Consider the following 19,826-nt stretch of genomic DNA (forward strand, 5'->3'; position numbering starts at 1 on the left):
ACACCACACATGTATTCAAACACCTAACATGTATTCACAAACCACACATGTATTCACACACCAAACATGTATTCGCAAACCACACATGCATTCACACACCACACATGCATTCACACAGCAAACATTTATTCACACACCACACATGTATTTACACACCAAACATGTATTCACACACCACACATGTATTCATACACCAAACATGTATTCACACACCACACATGAAGGAATACACCAAACATGTCTTCACAAACCACACATGAATTCATACACCAAACATGTCTTCACACACCACACATGATTTCATACACCAAACATGTATTCACACAACACACATGGAACCACAGCCATAGACACACACACAATTCTCCAGTCCCTTAACTTCACATTAGCATGTTTAAAGTCCATGCAAATGTCTACTTGACTATAAGCTCCTGCTGCAAAAAGTGGATTTACAGTACAGTGTGAAACAGCATAGCATCCGAGACCAAGAGGTTTTACTGCCTGGCTGAAATGTCACGCTGCTTCTCTGCAATGTTTTATGGCTTTAATCTTGCTGGATGACACAGAAGAGCTCTCATAGACCAGGCTCCAAAATAGCTCCCTATTCCTGGTAATCACTTAGTCCCTGCTCAATAGGGCTGTGCTCAATAGTAGTGCACTATATGAGGAATAATGTGCATTTTGGACCAAAAACTGACTCACAATGAACGATAGTTACTTTCGTAACTCCAGTTCTATGAGTGGAGCGTCGCCCATAGGGGCTTCACTCCTACTGGTTTACCCCTCTGCCAATAGGCAGGCACTGAAAATTTAAATATGCAAATCACACTTCTCATGGCCATCTGCCCCATGGCTATGAAAGAAGTTGTCACACTCTGCTCAGTCTCCCGACATACATTTCTTCACGAGAAAAGCAGCCAGAGACCGGTCACGGCATGAACCCTATGGGCAATGCTCCACTCATAGAACTGGAGTTACGAAAGTAACTATCGTTCTATATCGTGAAGCTTTGCCCATAGGGGCTTCGCTCCTATTGGTTTAGGGCAAAGCGAGCGAGCCCAAGATGTACTCCCTGCCGGTCGCCCACCTCAAGTGTCCAACAGGATGGCTCAAGCACAGAATACCAACCATGCCACCGAGCCATTTCCATGCCGCTCAACCAAAAAACACACAGGCAAACCAGAGCATCGGATGGAATCATGTCAAATGCACCATCCCCACCACTCAACGGACATCAATTCACACTCCAGCCTCAGCCACATCTGAGCACAGACAAAAGGCGACGGTGTCCCCCAAGACGCAGTAATACAGATGTCCTCCACGCCCCTAAACAGGGAGGCCGAGGCCACCACCCCACGTTTGGAGTGCGCCCCAAACCCCCTGGGCGTGGGAGTGCCACGTAACTTGTAGGCCAGATCAATCGCCTCACACAACCAGTGAGACAGACGCTGGCCCACCTTGGAGAGGGGGAGAAAACGCCCACAATACCATCTTCATGGAGCATAGCTAGCTGACGTGGAGGCCGCCCTCGCACCTTGAATGGTTGCGACTACCTCCTCAATCAGTCCTCAATGAGCCAACGTGTCCACGCCCAACGGAGGCCTGTCCTACACACAAAGAGAAAACCACAGGGGGCAGCACGTCCTCCCGGGACAAGAAAAGATCCACCTGTGCCTTCCCGAAACGTCTCTAGACCTCAACTACAATGTCGGGATGAAGACGCCACTCATCGTCCTGGGGACCTCCCCGAGACAGCAAGTCCGTGCCCACATTGAGCTCTCCGGGAATGTGAAGGGCCCTCAGAGACCTGAGGTGCACCTGTGCCCATTCCCATATCTGCACCGCCAACAGGTGGAGGGGCATGACATGGCACGTCCTGCCCCAGCCCCTTCAGGGACGCGTCCGTAAACACCGGGACCCGAACCGACATCCTGCCCATGGGAACCCCACGTAGTAGAGTGCGCGGGTCTCTCCAGTATGCTAGGTCCTCATAGACACTGTGGATATCTGGAGCCCCAGAAATACCACCAGTCGACTGGGCTGAGGAGCGGTCTTTTTCCAGTTTTCCAGAGTCACCAACCACAGCCACAGTCGGCATCACAGCGGGCACCCGCATCGGATTGCGCAGGTGCTGGGCAGCAGCGGAGATGGCAGCAAAGAAGTCCTCCTTCACCGCCAGGGGGTTGACACTCTTGTCCTTCAGGGGGGCGACCTCATCCTCTGAAGAGGAAGAGTCTGAACAACTCCGCACCCGCTCAGCCGAGCAGGGGAGAACAGTTCCGGAGGTGGACGGAGTCGTGGCTGGTAACCTCATCCTCTGACCCCAACTCCTGAAAGGAGTCCTCTTCAGAGAGGAGAGAGAGGACGTCAGCGAGAGGGACCTCCTTGGTGAAGTACGCCAGCCTGTCCATCCTCAACTGTAAAGGTTGTAAGCATGCAGAGGTCCCAAACACGCACAGCACAGTGTGTGCGCGTCGACCGCCGCGTTGAGCTCACTACACCAGCATGCCAACAGGAAAGTCAGCGGCCGGGGTAGCAGGGACCGCTCCAGCGGTCGAAGATGGTGAAGCCATCCTTGGCTTAGTGGGAATCACCAAAGACTGCATATTAAACCTTTCTCGTGAACATACAAGGTAGACTGAGTAGAGTGTGACAACCTCTTTTATAGCCATGGGGCAGATGGTATTGGCAGAGGGGTAAACCAATAGGAGCGAAGCCCCTATGGGCAAAGCTTCACAATATAGAACTGATAGGGCATTATGACACACTAGGTGTAGGTATATCATACATGCTATGTTAGAATGTGTTCAGTCCATACATCTACCAGCCTAGTGCTTAATTTCCGATATGAGGGATCCATCAGTTGAGTTACTTATAACAGAGTGGACCACAGATGAATGACCCAGACAGAAAACTGATGCGACTGTTGAGGTCAATGATCTCAAGGCAGCTGGGACCATAGTCACCAAGAAAACTATTGGTAACACACTATGCCATGCAGGACTGAAATCCTGAAGGTCACCCTGCTCAAGAAAGCACATGTACAGGCCTGTCTGAAGTTTCCCAATGAATATTTGAATGATTCAGACGAGAACTGGGTGAAAGTGTTGTGGTCAGATGAGACCAAAATCGAGCTCTTTGGCATCAGCTCAACTTGTGTTTGGAGGAGGAGGAATGCTGCCTGTGACCCCAACACCATCCCCACCGTCAAACATGGAGGTGGAAACATTATGCTTTGGGGGTGTTTTTCTGTTAAGGGGACAGGACAACTTCACAGCATAAAAGGGACAATGGATGGGGCCATGTACCATCAAATTTGGGTGACAACCTCCTTCCCTCAGCCAGGGCATTGAAAATGGATCGTGGATGGGTATTCCAACATGACAATGACTCAAAACACATGGCCAAGGCAACAAAGTAGTGGCTCAAGAAGAAGCACATTAAGGTCCTGGAGTGGCCTAGCCAGTCTCCAGACCCTAATCCCCTAGAAAATCTGTGGAGGGAGCTTAAAGGTTTGAGTTGCCAAACGTCAGCCTCAATGGCTTGGAGAAGATCTGCAAAGAGGAGTGGGACAAAATCCCTCCTGAGATGTGTGCAAACCCGGTGGCCAAATACAAGAAACATCTGACCTCGGTGATTGCCAACGAGGGTTTTGCCACCAAGTACTAAGTCATGTTTTGCAGAGGGGTTGAATAATAATTTCACTCATTTAAATGCAAATACATTTTTTACATAATTTTTTTGTTATTCTGCCTCTCACTGTTCAATAAATGTATTATAGACTAATAATTTCTTTGTCAGTGGGGAAACATACAAAATCAGCAGGGGATCAAATACTTTTTTCCCTCACTGTAGGTGCTTGCTCTACATTAAGAGGCTGAGTCATTGTTTGCAGTCAGCTGGGTCTTTTGTACATACATGTTTCCTTTCCCACTTTGAACAAAAAAGTGTGAGATGAAAAAGGCAGATCTGTCTTTTCTAGAATATTCTCTGAGATGAGAAAAAAGCCATTAGTGAGCGGGGAGGAAAGTGAGGGTGCAGTCAAGGGGAGAAATTGATAAAATTGATAAATTGGATCATTTTCCCCGACGGATGCTCATCATTGAAGAGCAGGTGTGTAAGAGCTGTGTGTGGTGTTTGTGTGTTTGTGTGTGTGTGTGTGTGTGTGTGTACACAAAGCACAGGTGAAGTCCATGAGTTGACTGATTCCTTTAATTCATAGCAGCTTCTTGGTTCTTCTCTTTACTACTCCCGTTAGCGTTACAGCTTGGGAGAAATAATGCTACAACAACAGCAATCCAAATATGGAGACACAAACACAAAGAAACTGTTCAGTTGAAGTTCCAGGAACTGTAAAATAAAGCTAGACTTAAATAAAGCTAGTCTACGGCAGTATGGTCAAGTGGATAACAATTCTAATTTCTAACCATGCTCCAGGTCCCGGTTCCGTCGCCGTAAGCTTTTCTATACCTCCACACTGTACCCTTGTTTCTGTTCCTATCCTGCACCCCGCCCCCCGCCCCCCAAAAAAGCATAAATATGTAAGGGTTTTGAATTCCATACTTTAAAGCAGAAAATAGGGAATAGAGCGCCGTCATGACGATGCGTTCGTTTGCTAACAAGCAGCACCAAAATGTCATGGTGGAGCGGTATAGTAGAGCAGCTGGGTGCCACAATAATTGGATGTCTCCAGTTATTCCTACTGTCTCTAGTTGTCTTATTCGCCTGCTCCCGTTGTGTTGCTTTAGTTTCCCCTTACACCTCGGTGTAGCCTTCTAAAGAGTTTCTTTCAGACCACAGAGTTGGTTATCTACTGATTGGAGAGACCATTTTGAGTCATGTCTGATGAATAATATGGAACAGAAGGCTTTAGACAAAGGTTTTAGAATCAGAGTGAATGCAGAGAACGAGAGAGCGAAAGAGAAGAGAGCAGAAAGAGAAGAGCGAGAAGCCTATGTATGTATTTATGAATGGCTTTTTACGTCAACTCGACTCAATGCGAATGCAGCATTCAGAAGGAGACGCTGAGGATAAATATGTGCACTGTATGTAAGCCGGTCTGGATAAGAGCGTCTGTCAAATTACTAAAATGTAGTGTGTGTGTGTGTGTGTGTCTGCCTGCGTGGGTGTGTACGTGTGCGTTTCAGATAGAGAAATGATGGAGGGAGCGAAGAGAGCAAGAGAGAACGAGAGAGAGGGCACTTAGAAGCAGGTAATAATTTATGAGTATCGCACCCTATAATTAGCAAAAACTAAATTGCGTGTCAATGTGGGAGGCAATTAAAACGAGGCCCGTTCTGTCAAAGGCCATTACAAAGACACTGCAAATGAACTAGCACATAGCAGCTTCTTTGAACTGACTGTTCTTCTGCTTAGAAATTATGAGCTGTCTGAAAAATAATGTGGAAAAAACAAAACCTAATGACTTCAAGTGATTTAGTCCCATTTTGGCAGCACCCGACAGCCAAACACTCTTTTGATGCTTCCCTAATTCTTAATTACGTTTTGGCTTTTAATCTGTTCATTAGATAGCCCTTGCACGCATCCCACTGGGACAGAGTGAACATATTGGGAAGAGTTGAGACACTGCTGAAAATGAATATTTTGGAATAGGAGAACAGTAAAATTGTGGGGAAAACATCTTGAAATGGGCACCTCCACTTTCTGTTGGTGAAACGACTAACCTTTCATGACACCTGAATAACTGCATTGCATCAAGGGGCAAACTGAAAGTTGAGTTTAAGTCAGTATGGTGTGTGGTAGGTCACATATAGGTCAGGGCAAAGGAGATGAGGTAGAGGAGGCTCTTCCTCCGGCTCAACATGGCAGCAGTCTACAACAGGCTGGAAGTAGGTAGCTGATTGATTACTTTGGCTTCTAGACCGACTACACACAGACCAGAGTATCAGGCACAGAGCACAGACATCAATCCAACAGCTGACAAGCGTTCTCGTTCAGTGAGGTGAAAGGGGTGGGGTGTGGGTTAAATACTTTTCTGTTATCCTTTCCCCAGGTAGGGGCCCCTCTGGAGGGGGGGCTGATGAAGACCAGTAAGACAGCTTGGCTGGATCTCCCTGACTGTCGCTGGTGCGTGGCGTCTGTCTGTGTGGGGACTGCTTTGCTTTGGTAGTCCCTTTAATTACCATCTGCATGTAGCAGAGTGGCTGGGGAGGTCCGTTCTTCTCAGTGGGGAGAGCTGCCACTGAGCTGCCATTTTGTGTTTTACCATGCAAAATACAGCACTTGTTGTGCCATTTGGCATAAATGAACTACAACCCTTTTTATTTTTTTAATTAAACTTCATGGCAAAACATTTCAATGGCAGTAGTTAAACACCAACGAAATGGTGTGAAACTGTTTAACTATATTCAACAATTTGGACTTTTAATCAGTCACAACCAGCATGCGGGATAGGAAAGAGTGATTGCTGAGACTGCTGAGAAAACATCAGTAATGGGTTCAAATAAACTACTACTGCTATCAGAATGGGTAATGTTAGAAACATTAACAGTCTGTAATTTATCTTTGTTAACCAAATGATTTATCAACCAATCAATATGCATACAAAAACATTAAACCAAGTATTTAAACAAGAACATCTACCAGCAACAGAGGATGCATCAACATCTACATCAACGCTGGGGATCTTTAACACCAATTAGTGTTATTTTAACTCCCAAATCAACAGGACAAATATTAACACTGAAAAACATTGCTGGAAGTAACAATGGCCACACTCTGTGTACATCCCATAACTGCATTGATGGTCCACACAGGCTCCTTTCTACACTTCCATTATCTGTTTAATATAATCTCATGAAAAAGGACATATACACCTTTCGAACGCTCTTCTTCTGAAAAGCATAGAACTGTATCCTTCTGCATGCAAATAGCTTTTTTCGAAATTGAGTATCGCTACATTGTCCTTGGTGCAACTACGACGACTATAGTACACATGAATAAGATGACACACAAACACACAATGACTCACTCTGTAGAGATTGACGCAATTCCATAATGTTTACTTTTCTCATTCCTATAGCCGGAAAACCGGCTGCTTTGGAAGTCAACATCGGCCAGTTACAGAGTATCTTGTCACTGTGCAAACATGAGTGCCTAATCCTGAGTGAAATATTGTTTTCCATTTCATTATCGCACAGCACAGGTGTTGCTGTGGGGAGTGAGAGAGCAACAATTGAGTGTCTTTCAAAGGGTGTGACCCATTTTGTCAAAACTCTTGTTATGGAATTAGTTCACACGGCGACATGCTAAATATCATAATGAATAACACAAAGGGGTAGGAAGACATGTCTGACACATTCACATGCTTCTTCTTCCTTCATCTGTCTCTGTGGGAAAAAAATGGCAGTTCATTCTGGTTGGCTTTAGGAAGCTTTCCGGGACCGTCGTGAGGCTGGTTCATTACGGCTGTGCTTTAGATTCTCCCTGTCGGATGGCTGGCTTGAGGGTGTCTGCTTATCACTTTTCATTCACTCAATCAGTTTGAGAGATTCCCTCCCTCGCCTTCGCTTTATATATGCTCAGACCATTCTTTCTCTTTTCTCTTTATCACTCTGGTTCTTCCACTCCCTCTCCTGCTACCCCTCCCTCAGTATTTCTCTTTCTCTCCCGCTCTCTCTACCTCATCTTTTTGTCCCTCCCACAACATATTCCTCTCTCTCTCTCTCCCTACCTCATCTTTGTTACTCCTTCACTCCCAAAGTATCTTCCACTCTCTCGGGCTCCCTCCCTTTCTATCTTCCTCCGCTCCTCCTCTGCTATCCCTTCACCTCAACCCAATGCATGAAAGTGACTGCTCTATCCCCTTCACCCTCCACTACACATCGGTCTTAAGGAGGCCATAGGGGAGAGGAAGAATAAGAGCGTGTAAGTGTGTGTGTGTGTGTGTGTATCTGAGGGTGGAACCGCAGGCAGCCTGACTTATGAGCTACAACGCGACTCAACTTTTAAAGGGTCTTTTTAAAGAGATAATAATTACAGCGTTTAAATCCGTAATCCTCATTACGGCATCATTTGATGTGGTAGGTCTTGGGGTTGTGTCTTTCGAGAGTAGTTTTCTTTCGATAATGCAAGTCAACAATGATACCCAGAATACCATGCAACGTGCCTAGAATGAAGTCAGACGGCAATCCCCCAGGGAGCGAGAGAAGAAACGGCAGCAGTCTGAAAAGAGTGAGAGACTGGAGACTGAGGGTGAGAGGGGTATAGAGAGAGAAAAACAGGTCGTGTTTTTCTCAGGCGAAATCAATTAAGTTTCTAACTCTCACTGAGGGAGATTCCACTTAAAAGGAGGAATTTCACTTTAAACTTGATGTTAGAGGGTTCCTCATCCTGTGAGTGGTCTAAGTAGACTGGGGGCACAGATAACTGAACCAGGGATAATAGTTTTTCTTTAAACAACCATTTCAAAAGTCTGTTAACTTCAGCAACAACTAGCAAAAACATCAATGGAAGTAATTAAGGCATTTGAGCAAATTCTTTTTATAGCCAAACCATTTCTATTACAGCATGTTGCTATAATTACAGCATACCCCCCTTTTACATTGCATTTTTCATTTTCTGTTGGGCTCCAGTCTCGCCTTCAGCGTGTCAAAAGCATTCTCATTTTGATTCAGGTTGGGTGATGGAATTGGCACGTCAAAAACTTTTTGTCCTTGAAAAACTCCTTGGCGTCTATGGCAATGTGCTATGGATTGTTCTTCTGCGTAATGAAACGCCATCAGTTGAGGCACTTTGATGTCTGAGAAGATGTTTCTGTAAACTTTAGAATTCATCAAGGAAGTGAGCCAGTTCTAGCTGAGTGTCCTTCATCGAGTTTGTTGCCTGTGGTTCCTTGTGTGTGAACTGGGAATGAATCACTTAACGGGTATATATTTGATGTTCAGGACTATTGTTTTGCGCGCCTGAAATATTTTATAGAAAGGAAATAGAAATGTTATGTAAGGAATTCAAATTCAAAACAATGCATGGCTTCTTTTAAAAACATTTGATATGACTTGATGATCTTGCCTGGTTTTTTCACTGATATATTTTCACCTGATATTTTTACTTCACTGTCTTCCCAATACCATCTTGTCACTAAAAACCATATACCAAAATCCTTCAGATTAGTTTTACATACTTTTACATATTTAGGTGTGTTTAAAAAACTATGGAATTGCTTGTTGGACCATGTTTTGGTTATGTTAAACAATTAATTGTGTTGTTAGGGTATTCGTTTTAATGAAAAGGCTAGGGTCAATATCATATCATTTATTGACCATAAGGAACGGGCCAATAATTCGCTAGTCTCTGACACGAAAAAGGTTTGAGGGAAACTAAAACAGATAATAAGCAATGACAAAATAATGAAGTAGAGCATGCAATATGAGATTGTAAACAGGAAGAGAAGTGGCGTTGCACAGGAATAATTGTTTAAACACAGTTATGTATCTTTATTTCATGTTGAATATGCTCTTTATTTTAAAGCTTGTCACATTGCCTCACCTGTTTGTGTCATTACTTACCCAAAAGCTTGGGTAGAAATTCGAATTAACTACATTTAAGTACTTTACAAAGGTTTACTTAGCAAACGTTTGCTTTGTTTTTCATTGTTGATCAGATCAAATCTCACTCTATTAAACATGAAGGGGAGTGCATTGGGCCACAACACCGGGGAAGCCTTTCTTCACTGTTCTCACAGTGTAATGTCGCCAAATTACTCTTGGAGCTGTTTCAAGTAATCCGACATATTCGTGCACTAACACATAAGACAATAGCCTCAGCAATAAAATACTGGCGCTCAAATCTGCTAGAATCTGGCCACATCCCAATAATAACATAGGCTAATGAGTTTTATACTAATTACTTTCCAAATTCTGAAAGGTCTTTATTAAAAACCAAACGTCTCCAAAAAGAACCTTTGAAACAATATTGGGCGACTCACAAGTGTCATGTGTGAAGATGTGACCTCTGTAGTAATGTTAGAGGGAATTCAATAGTGATCTGCTTTTTCATTTATTCTCACATCGTCATGTAAGTAACTAAAAGTGTTTATGTTAGCCTTCCTCAGGTGCAGAAGGCAGGGGCTTTATCGCTGACAGTGCTGAATTATAACTACCACAGATCAGACTGCAGAACTCAAAATGATGTAGGTCTCCCTCAGCTATTGGGTATACTGTTATATTACTGTAAATTGAATTCAGAACACCAACCAAACCATTGATCACTCAAGGCAAACATTCAAAGGAAGATATTCAATGAATATTTAATGAAATATGTTTTTTTTTTTTCTTCAGTCTGCAAGATAATAGGTATATACATTGAAGAAAAAAAGAACAACATGTACACCCACAGTCTCCAAAGAGCTAGGTTTGGGGATCCCCACTAGCATCTGACAATAGAGGTCAAGAAGCCCAGGCCTAATAACCGAAAGATTACCTCCACATAGGATGGGACGACTGCTCCAAATCACCAGCGAACAATATTTGTGTTGTCGGGAAAGTGTGAATGCACACAAACGCTGGAAGGAAATTCCGCTGTTAAAATATGTTTGTCGCAACTTTCAGTTCCATGAGCGTTTGTGTCTGTGCAATTCCAATCGAATTCCCAGGCTATTGGGCAAAGCATTTTGGCAACGGTGTCTGAGAACCAGATGCTATTCTGATTAGGCAGTCTGTCAGACAACCTCAAAATGTGTATCCGCACACTGTCCAGCTCGACAGTGGTAAGGCACTTCACCAGATAGTCCTGTCAGCACGCTTATGGAGTGAGGTGCGTGAGATAAACGTTATTCAAGTGCAGCCAGCTGATAACTCCCACTGCCACTTTTCCACATTGTGCCAAAAAAATTGTCCAAAGTTGCAGTAAACATTAAAATGGAAATTATTAAAATGGTATTGCTATTATTATGTTTGGCATTCAAAGTGTCTCAGCACCCTTTACGTCCCCCAGAAATTCACACTGACGACATTGTCATTCTCTTCTTGCAAGGAGTTGGCCCCAATGAGTAGTAGGTTTGTTCTTCCCCTGTAGTGGCATATCATACCAGAGAAATGTGATGTCAGACTTTTGTCAGATTTTTCCCTTGATGATTCACATTAGCATGGTTCAATCTGGTCCTTTCCATTACCTTTCTGAATAACATTTGAGGGTATTTACATGTTAAGCCTGATGATGACAAGGAAGGAGAAAACCACCGTCTCTTCCTGTTGAGACTGAGTTGACTGAGAGACAGTTGAGGGCCTTTTGACATAATGTAACCTAGGAGAGTCCTTTTTGTGCAGTCAAAGCATGTCATGTTCAATATATTTATTGGGATCACGTTTGATACTATTTCTGCAATCGTTTTAAAAGAAAAAGCATTTAAATTCAATTACACAGTCCTGATCAGAGGGGAGTGCATTGAAATGCTCAAACTCTTTGAAAATGCAACATGAGAGTTTCACAGAGGGAGCCTCAACCTAAATCGACTGTAATTGGATGCTAAAGTAAGCTTAGCCACAGCTACAAACACCACAATGCCTCTTTATTCAAACGTTGGTCTATTCAGTATTCTAGACCACCACAATCTCACTAGCAATTATTGCTAAATTATGCTGAGATACCACACTAATAATCTAAAGCAACTGAGAGAAGAATGGGGTTTTAAGATGTGGCGTAACAGCTGAACGCTGTGTTCTGTCCATGTGAAACACCCAAGACTTGCATGAAATTGCAGGAGATGACTTCTGATTTTCCCCCTCATAAAAGGACTGAATAAAAAAAATAAGAAAAAATAATGATAACAAAAATGATAGATAGCAGGCAATTCCGACACCTACCTCCAGCCATTAAATTAATATACATTTGGAATTATTATGCATTGGGAGCAAGTACCATGAGTGAAACAGAGTCCTGCAGTTTGTAGATGTTAAGTCAATAGATTGGAGAAACAAAATCTATGTTGAGTCCTAAATGTACCGGAATGCATTAGGGGTAATGACATTGTCACAAGATAGTATTTATTTTCTCTGATGTACTTAAGATTTGGTCCTGGTGTAACCGAGCCAATGGAAGACTGACAAAAAAGTGCCCAAAAAGGCTCTACAGACAAACTCGATCAAGTGCTCAAATACTATTTAAACCCGGTCTGATGAACATGCCTGTGATGATTGATCGTAGCAGGTGGTATAATCGTCAAACTCACACCGTTGGGCTGTGACGCTTTACTGCGAGACCAATGTCGTGCGCGTGATCATAGCGACAGCATGCGGTTCCAGCTAGCTATTGGAAAGTGATGGAGACGGATGCGCGAGAGACGTGACCCAACGATAACCATCCTGTCAGCAGCCTTCTAACAGGGCGCAGTGGGATGTGCGTGGAGTTTCACTCTTTTCTAATGGGAGGGTCTGAGGCAATCTGCCACCCCTCAGCAGAACCGTCAAAGCGTTGCCTGCTCAAACTCCAACACAAAAGGACGTCTGAGTCAGAAAGCACCTGCTGGGAGGGACAGCGACGGCGGAGAGCCAAGCCGGCATATGGATCTTATTCTGGAGACTAATGAAGACAGCCAGACGTAAATATCTGACAAAACAGACCGTATCCCTGCCGCTCCGCAGTCACAGCAAATCCAAGCTGTCCCCCCACTGCAGGATTTGACATTGAAGTAAAGTAGTAAACCATGGTATTAAATCGAACACTGAAGCGAACACAGTGTATAATCGACCTGAGGTATTTTGAGTGAGAGGCGGAAGCTGGTTAAGAGGTGTAGCCGAACCACGCACTGTGGAAAAGTTATTTAATGTTTTAATGAATAACAATGCGCCTTCCCAAGAGCATAAACATCTCACCTCGGAGAAATGAGAAATGAGTTGCTAAGGTGCAGTTGTACACCCTTTCATCTCAAGGCATAAGTTCACCAGACAAACTTGATTAAAGAACGATTACGACTTCAGTGGACACCGCTAGTTGTTTTTAATGATGTCAATGCCCTTGGACAGATAGCTAACATATCCGTCAAACAACCAAGAGGTCACACGAAAAGTGAGAACTAAGACAGCACACTAATATAACATAAAAGCAAAGAAAACCGTATTCTCAAATTTTGGGGGGTAAATAAGTTACCTGTAAATCCTTTGTTTTAGGCCTGTGATGTTCAGTGTTGGTTGAATGTACATGGTTACTGTATCAGTTAGAGCTCTGATCAACCATAGCACTTACGTTCTCCCTCGTTCCATTTTACACCTGTGCTCTCTTCCCTTCTCCGGGCTGTGGTGTTTTACAGCTGTTGGCAAAGCAACAAATTGGTGCATTACAGCCACTGCCTGCAGCCCCCGTCCCCCCCATGCTTGGTGTGATACATAGCAAGGCCTGAGGGAGAGTCGGGATAGGACCCTAGATGTCCACAGCAACAACTAGATAAGGAGAAAATGGCTGTCATAGAAATAAAGTAGGTAAAATAGATATTGTGGCATTGGAAGTGTTGTTGTGTATTCTGAGAGACAATGTCATATATAGGAAATAGATAGCATATACATTCCCAAGGGGATATATGTTAATTTGGCAAACATGGAAAATACTACAAACAGTATGGAGGCAAGTACACATAATGGGTCTTCATCCCGGAATGTCTGTTCTATTTCTCCTAGCTCTATGCAAAGCCCCAAAGCGGATCTGCAGTGGATGAGCTAGACATTACAGATGTGCTAATAGAATTGATATGCAAAAGGCCGCAACGCACTTCACTCCACATTTCCGCCAACTAAGGCGATTTCACAGCCAAAGTGACAGAGCAGATTAACAATCATCCATTGGTGCCAAAATTGTATCATGTGCTACACTATGTAGTATCAATAGACTGAAAACATTTTTGATTCCCAAAATGTATGGCTTATGTCGGTATTCCCAAATGACTAAACCAGACAGTTTACGGGGGCTCATGTTATCGCTAACGTATAGACTCTAATCCATTCATTAGGCAAACAATCTCTGACAACGTTTATAATTAATAACAGTCAAATGATGTGACTTGTGTGCGAGCTGTTCCTTATAGCATGGTAATGATCCACAGCCGTCACCTAATCAGTCAATTAATCAACATCTTATAAATGTAATCACTCACTTAGGCCCTGTTCTACATAATAGGTTTTAAATATTCAAACACTTGATAGGATTACCAAACTAGGCCCTCGGTGCCAGCTCTTAAAACCCCTACAATGCTTTTCCGATCCATTGTGTATTCCTTACCACGTTTTCCTCATCAGACTGGCTGCCCATGCAGATTTTGTGTAGACTTTTCTCGCGCAATAGTTAGCGCAGACGTGGTACCACAGAGGAGATAGTCATCATTTCCCAGACCCAGCGGCGAAGAACAGGCCAGCATTTTTCTACAAGGTGTAGACTAGTGCTCAACATACCGTGTAACTTGTTACAGTAGGATTATGAAAGTAAACATACGACACAAACAAGCAGTCCATTTCGGCAGCATAATAAACAGAGACAGACAAGCGGTCCAAATTGTGATTTAATGTTACTATTTCATCATCATTGCAAACATTGGCTAGGAAGGAAGACAATCCCTTAAACTCTTGTCACAGTTAGATTGTGTAAACACAAGCAGGACATGAACAGCCAGTCTATTTTGGCAGAACATCAAACAAAAGCAAGTGAGACAGGCAGTCTAAATGGAGATTTTGTTCTTTTTTTCAGTAGGTTATTGTAAACAAGCACATCCCAAACAGGAGGTCTATTAGGCAGCATCAAACACAAGCAAGGAGACATTAACAAGCTTCTGGCTCAAAAACGAGCAGGCTGTTCAAATTAGTAGGCAAGATGACAAAAAGTTTTTTTCAGAAATGTGTTCTACTGTAAGGTCCTATGTTTTCTATTTTTGTTATTTCTCGTAGTCTGTTTAGTGTCTTTTGTTCTTTTGTTTAACCACACCCCTCATCAACCTTCATTCAGTTCACCGTTTTTTTTGCACCACCTGGTCCGCTAATCTCTTGCCTATTTCGTTTGGTCCTTGTTTACATTTTCTTTGTGAGTATTGAGTTTATTCTGACATGACTATACTAAGTCTTTTTTAAGTACTTTATATACACTCCTCCAAAAAATGAAGGGAACACTTAAATCGCACATGGGGTCTTGATGAAGGAAATATATAAAAAAATCTAAATCTTAACTGTACATTGTGTCATTTGTTGAGAACAAAATGACGTAACAACGGTCAGTGGAAACCAAAATACCCAACGACTGAGAGCTGAATTGAAACTCACACCGGAAATCTAAGTAATCAATTGAAATCACAGACTGTTCCAACTTGTAGGAATTTCATCATGGCAACTCGTAATGTGACTCAGTAGTGTATATGGCCCCCACGTGCCTGTATGCACTCCCAACAACATCTGGGCACGCTCCTGATGAGATGGCAGATGGTGTCCAGGGTGATCTCCTCCCAGACCTGGATCAAAGCATCAGTAAGCTCCTGGACAGTCTGTGGTGCTACTTGGTGTCTTCGGATGTAGAGGTTCTCAACCGGATTCAGGTCTGGGGAACGTGAGGGCCAATCAATGGCATCAATGCTTTCATCATCTAGGAGTTACCTACATACTCTGGCCACATGAGGCCAAGCATTGTCTTGCACCAGGAGGAACCCAGGGCCCACTGCACCAGCAAAAGGTCTGATGATGGGTCTGAGGATTTAATCCCAGTACTTAACAACAGTCAGGGTACTGTTGGCTAACACGTGGGGGTCTGTGCGACCCTCCAAGGATATGCCTCCCCATCAAAGACCCACCACCAAACTGGTCATGCTGGATGATGTTGCAGGCAGCATAACGTTCAACATGGCATCTCTAGATTCTTTCATGTCTGTCACATGTGCTCAGTGTGAACCTGCTCCCATCTATGAAGAGAACGGGGCGCCAATGGCGGACCAGCCAATTCTGGTGTTCTCTGGCGAATGCCAATCGAGCTGCACGGTGCTGGGCTGTGAGCACAGGTCCCACTAGAGGACGTCAGGCCCTCATGCCACCCTCCTAGAGAATGTTTCTGACAGTTTGGTCAGAAACATGCACACCAGTAGCCCGCTCGAGGTCATTATGTAGGGCTCTGGTAGTGTGCCTCCTGTTCCTTCTTGCACAAATGGGCAGATACCGGTCCTGCTGTTGGGTTGATGCCCTTCTACGGCCCTGTCCAGCTCTCCTCCTGTAACGCGGTCTCCTGGTATCTCCTACATGCTCTTGAGACTGTACTGGGAGACACAGCAAACCATGGGATGGCAAGTATGGATGTGCCATCATGGAGGAGCTGGACTACCTGTGGAAACTGAATGGACAGCAGGTGCCGCCTCATGCTACCAGTAGTGACTAGGACACTAGCAAAACACAAAACTAGAGAAGAATCAGTCAGGAAAGATAAGGAGTGAGCAAAAATATTCCCTTTTTGGGGGTTGTCTTGCTGTTGCCTCTCCTGTGCATCTGTTGTCACTTTAATTTGCACCAAAACAAGTGACACTGATTCACAATCGCTTATGTTTCCTAACTGGACAGATTGATATCCCTGAAGATAATTAACTTGGTGTTTAATTGATTTGGTATACTGTGATGATTGTGTTCCTTTATTTTTTTGAGCAATGTATTTGAACCTGTATTTGACAGTTTATCTTAGACTCTAATTACAAGCCTGATTCTTTAACTGCACTGTAGTCTTTGACTCTAGTTTTTATATTCAGCCTAATTTTTGATGAAGCCTCTTGTCTGACCCCTCCTGTATTTTTGCCTGACCTTTTTGGATTCCCTGTTTATGACCATCTACCTGTTCCTTGACCAAGATACCAGCATCCTCCTGTGGTGCTTCACAAAATAAACACCTGCTGCGCCCTATGCTTGAAACCAGCACTCCATCTCTCATCGTATTCATAACATCTATATACACAAAATTGGCATATGTGACATTATGATGAGTCAAGTTCAGCAATTTCATTTATTTCAACAATTCCAGAGAAACAGCGATAACAACATTTTATAAAGAAAAACGAAAGAATGATTGGGGAACTTGGTCTTTGCAATGTGAAAATAATCATAGAGATTAAAGAAATTAATAGTTATTTCAGAGCCAACAATCCAAAAAGCAAATCCACAAAATGAATTTAAATCTTAGTCCTACCTGATCCTCAGGTTTTGTTTTATGATTTCCTGAACTTGCTCACGATACATGGCCCCATCCATCCTCCCCTCAATACGGTGCAGTCGTCCTGTCCCCTTTGCAGAAAAGCATCCCCAAAGAATGATGTTTCCACCTCCATGCTTCACGGTTGGGATGGTGTTCTTGGGGTTGTACTCATCTTTCTTCTTCCTCCAAACACGGCAAGTGGAGTTTAGACCAAAAAGCTCTATTTTTGTCTCATCAGACTATATGACCTTCTCTCATTCCTCCTCTGGATCATCCAGATGGTCATTGGCAAACTTCAGACGGGCCTGGACATGTGCTGGCTTGAGCAGGGGGACCTTGCGTGCGCTGCAAGATTGTAATCTGTGACGGCGTACTGTGTTACTAATGGTTTTCTTTGAGACTGTGGTCCCAGCTCTCTTCAGGTCATTGACCAGGCCCTGCCATGTAGTTCTGGGCTGATCCCTCACCTTCCTCATGATCATTGATGCCCAACGAGGTGAGATCTTGCATGGAGCCCCAGACCGAGGGAGATTGACCATCATCTTGAACATTTTCTAATAATATCGCCAACATTAATCACGAATAAAGTTCAGCTGTTCTAGTAGGATTTTCCTGACATTTTCTTAGTTTGCATCTCAGAAGCCATGGTCCGCAGAGAGCTTCAAAAGCATCAGACGGATCTCATTGTTGAAAGATATCAGTCAGGAGAAGTGTACAAAATCATTTCCAAAGCATTAGATATACCATGAAACACAGTGAAGACAGTCGTCATCAAGTGGAGAAAATATGGCACAACAGAGACATTACCAAGAACTGGACGTCCCTCCAAAATGTATGAAAAGATGAGAAGAAAACTGGTCACGGAGGCTTTCAAGAGGCCTACAGCAACATTATTGGCTGTGTGCTACATGTGACAACAATCTCCCGTATTCTTCATATGAATGGGCTATGGTGTAGGGTGGCAAGACGGAAGCCTTTTCTTACAAAGAAAAACATCCAGACCTGGCTGAAGCAAATACAAACAGACCATAACACATTTTCCCAAAAGCACGTGTGAAAATGTGTTATGGTCTGATGACACCAAGGTTGAACTTTTTGGACATAATTTCAAAATGTAAGTTTGGCGCAAAAACAACACTACACATCACCCAAAGAACACCATACGCACAGTGAAGCATGGTAGTGGCAGCATCATGCTTTGGGGCGGTTTTTCTCCAGCTGGAACCGGGCCCTTAGTGAGGGTTGAGGGTATTATGAACAGTTCCAAATATCAGGCAAAAAAACCTTCAGGCGTCCTGTAGAAAGCTGAAGATGAAGAGAAAGTTAACCTTTCTGCACAACAACAACCTAAAGCACACATCCAAATCCACAAAAGCATGGCTCACCAGAAGAAGATTAAAATTTTGGAATGGCCCAGCCAGAGCCCAGACCTAAATCCAATTGATCATCTGTGGAGTGATCTGAAGAGGGCTGTGCACAGGAGATGTCCTCGCAATCTGACAGATTTGGAGCGCTTTTGCAAAGAAGATTGGACAAATATTGCCACGTCAAGATGTGCCATGCTAATAGACTCCTACCCAAAATGACTGAGTGCTGTAATAAAATCAAAAGGTGCTTCAACAAAGTATTATTTTAAGGGTGTGCACACTTGTGAAACCAGGTTATTGTGTTTTTTATTTTTCCTTTTTCCCCCTCAAAGATTTCAGTTTGTTTTTCAATTGAATTGTTCATGTTGTAGGTCACATTAAAGGTGGAAAAAGTTCTGACATGATTCATCTTTGTCTCATTCTTTTACATCACAAGAACCTGGCATTTTAACAGGGGTGTGTAGGCTTTTTATATCCACTCTGTATATATATATACAAATTTGTTACTGTGTTACATATATTATAAATCCCAGTAAACGTTTTGTGACAGGGATAATGTGGGATTCATGTTCCATTTATTACGGAATGTTAACCCTCATGGGTGTTGAATGTGACGTGACGACTGATGCTCAAATTGAAGAAGACATTTCTGCTTAATTAACCCCACCCCCTGCCACCCCCATCACCGTTCTGTTCCTCCTCCATGCTAATATTTAGACACTGATTTATGGTTGAAGCAGGCTAACTTGTGTGGCTGACGACTGCTGGCACTGCTTAGCGCCCCAACAACCATCATTTTTTTTACAAAGTGCAATAAATGTTACAGCAGATGGCTGATGAGTGGACCCATGACCTCACCTGTCATAGCACTCAATGGGCACGTCAAAATGAATACTAAGCAGTTCAAACATCCCGCCCCTTTAAACATTGTTCAGCTGAATCTGAGGGAAGTGATATATAATTGACAATGTATCTACTGTAAATCAGAGATATTTTTGTAGGACGGGTGAATGTTCTGACTTTACATCTGACATTGAGACCTCTGTTTGCTTTGAGACATCTGATTAAAAAGTTAAAAAGTTGTGAAAGTTTCCATGATGTTTTATACCCACTTCTAAGTTCTTGAACGAGCCATAATCTTTTATAGCAATATGACACCTGTCATTCTAAGTTAACAGGCCTGTAGGCTCTCCCTATTACATAGATAGATAGTGAATACCTTTATTAGACAGTTAGATAATGACCCTATTATACAGTTAGATAATGACCCTATTACACAGATAATGACCCTATTACACAGTTAGATAA

At 43.2% G+C, this 19,826-nt stretch overlaps 1 protein-coding gene across 2 annotated transcripts in view; it reads left to right on the plus strand.

Annotated features, from left to right (window-relative positions):
- Positions 1-19,826, plus strand: part of tmem121ab (transmembrane protein 121Ab) — a 53,742-nt gene that overhangs the window by 30,579 nt on the left and 3,337 nt on the right. The window contains exon 1 of one of the 2 annotated variants that reach the window (XM_020056123.2): positions 13,345-13,429. The exons of the other annotated variant lie outside the window; for it this stretch is intronic. The gene's annotated coding sequence lies outside the window, so the exon portion shown is untranslated. Of the gene's footprint in view, positions 1-13,344; positions 13,430-19,826 lie in introns of those variants that run through there. 2 annotated transcript variants of the gene reach the window in all.

Source organism: Esox lucius, chromosome 18 (assembly GCF_011004845.1).
Source record: "Esox lucius isolate fEsoLuc1 chromosome 18, fEsoLuc1.pri, whole genome shotgun sequence".
NCBI lineage: Eukaryota > Metazoa > Chordata > Actinopteri > Esociformes > Esocidae > Esox > Esox lucius.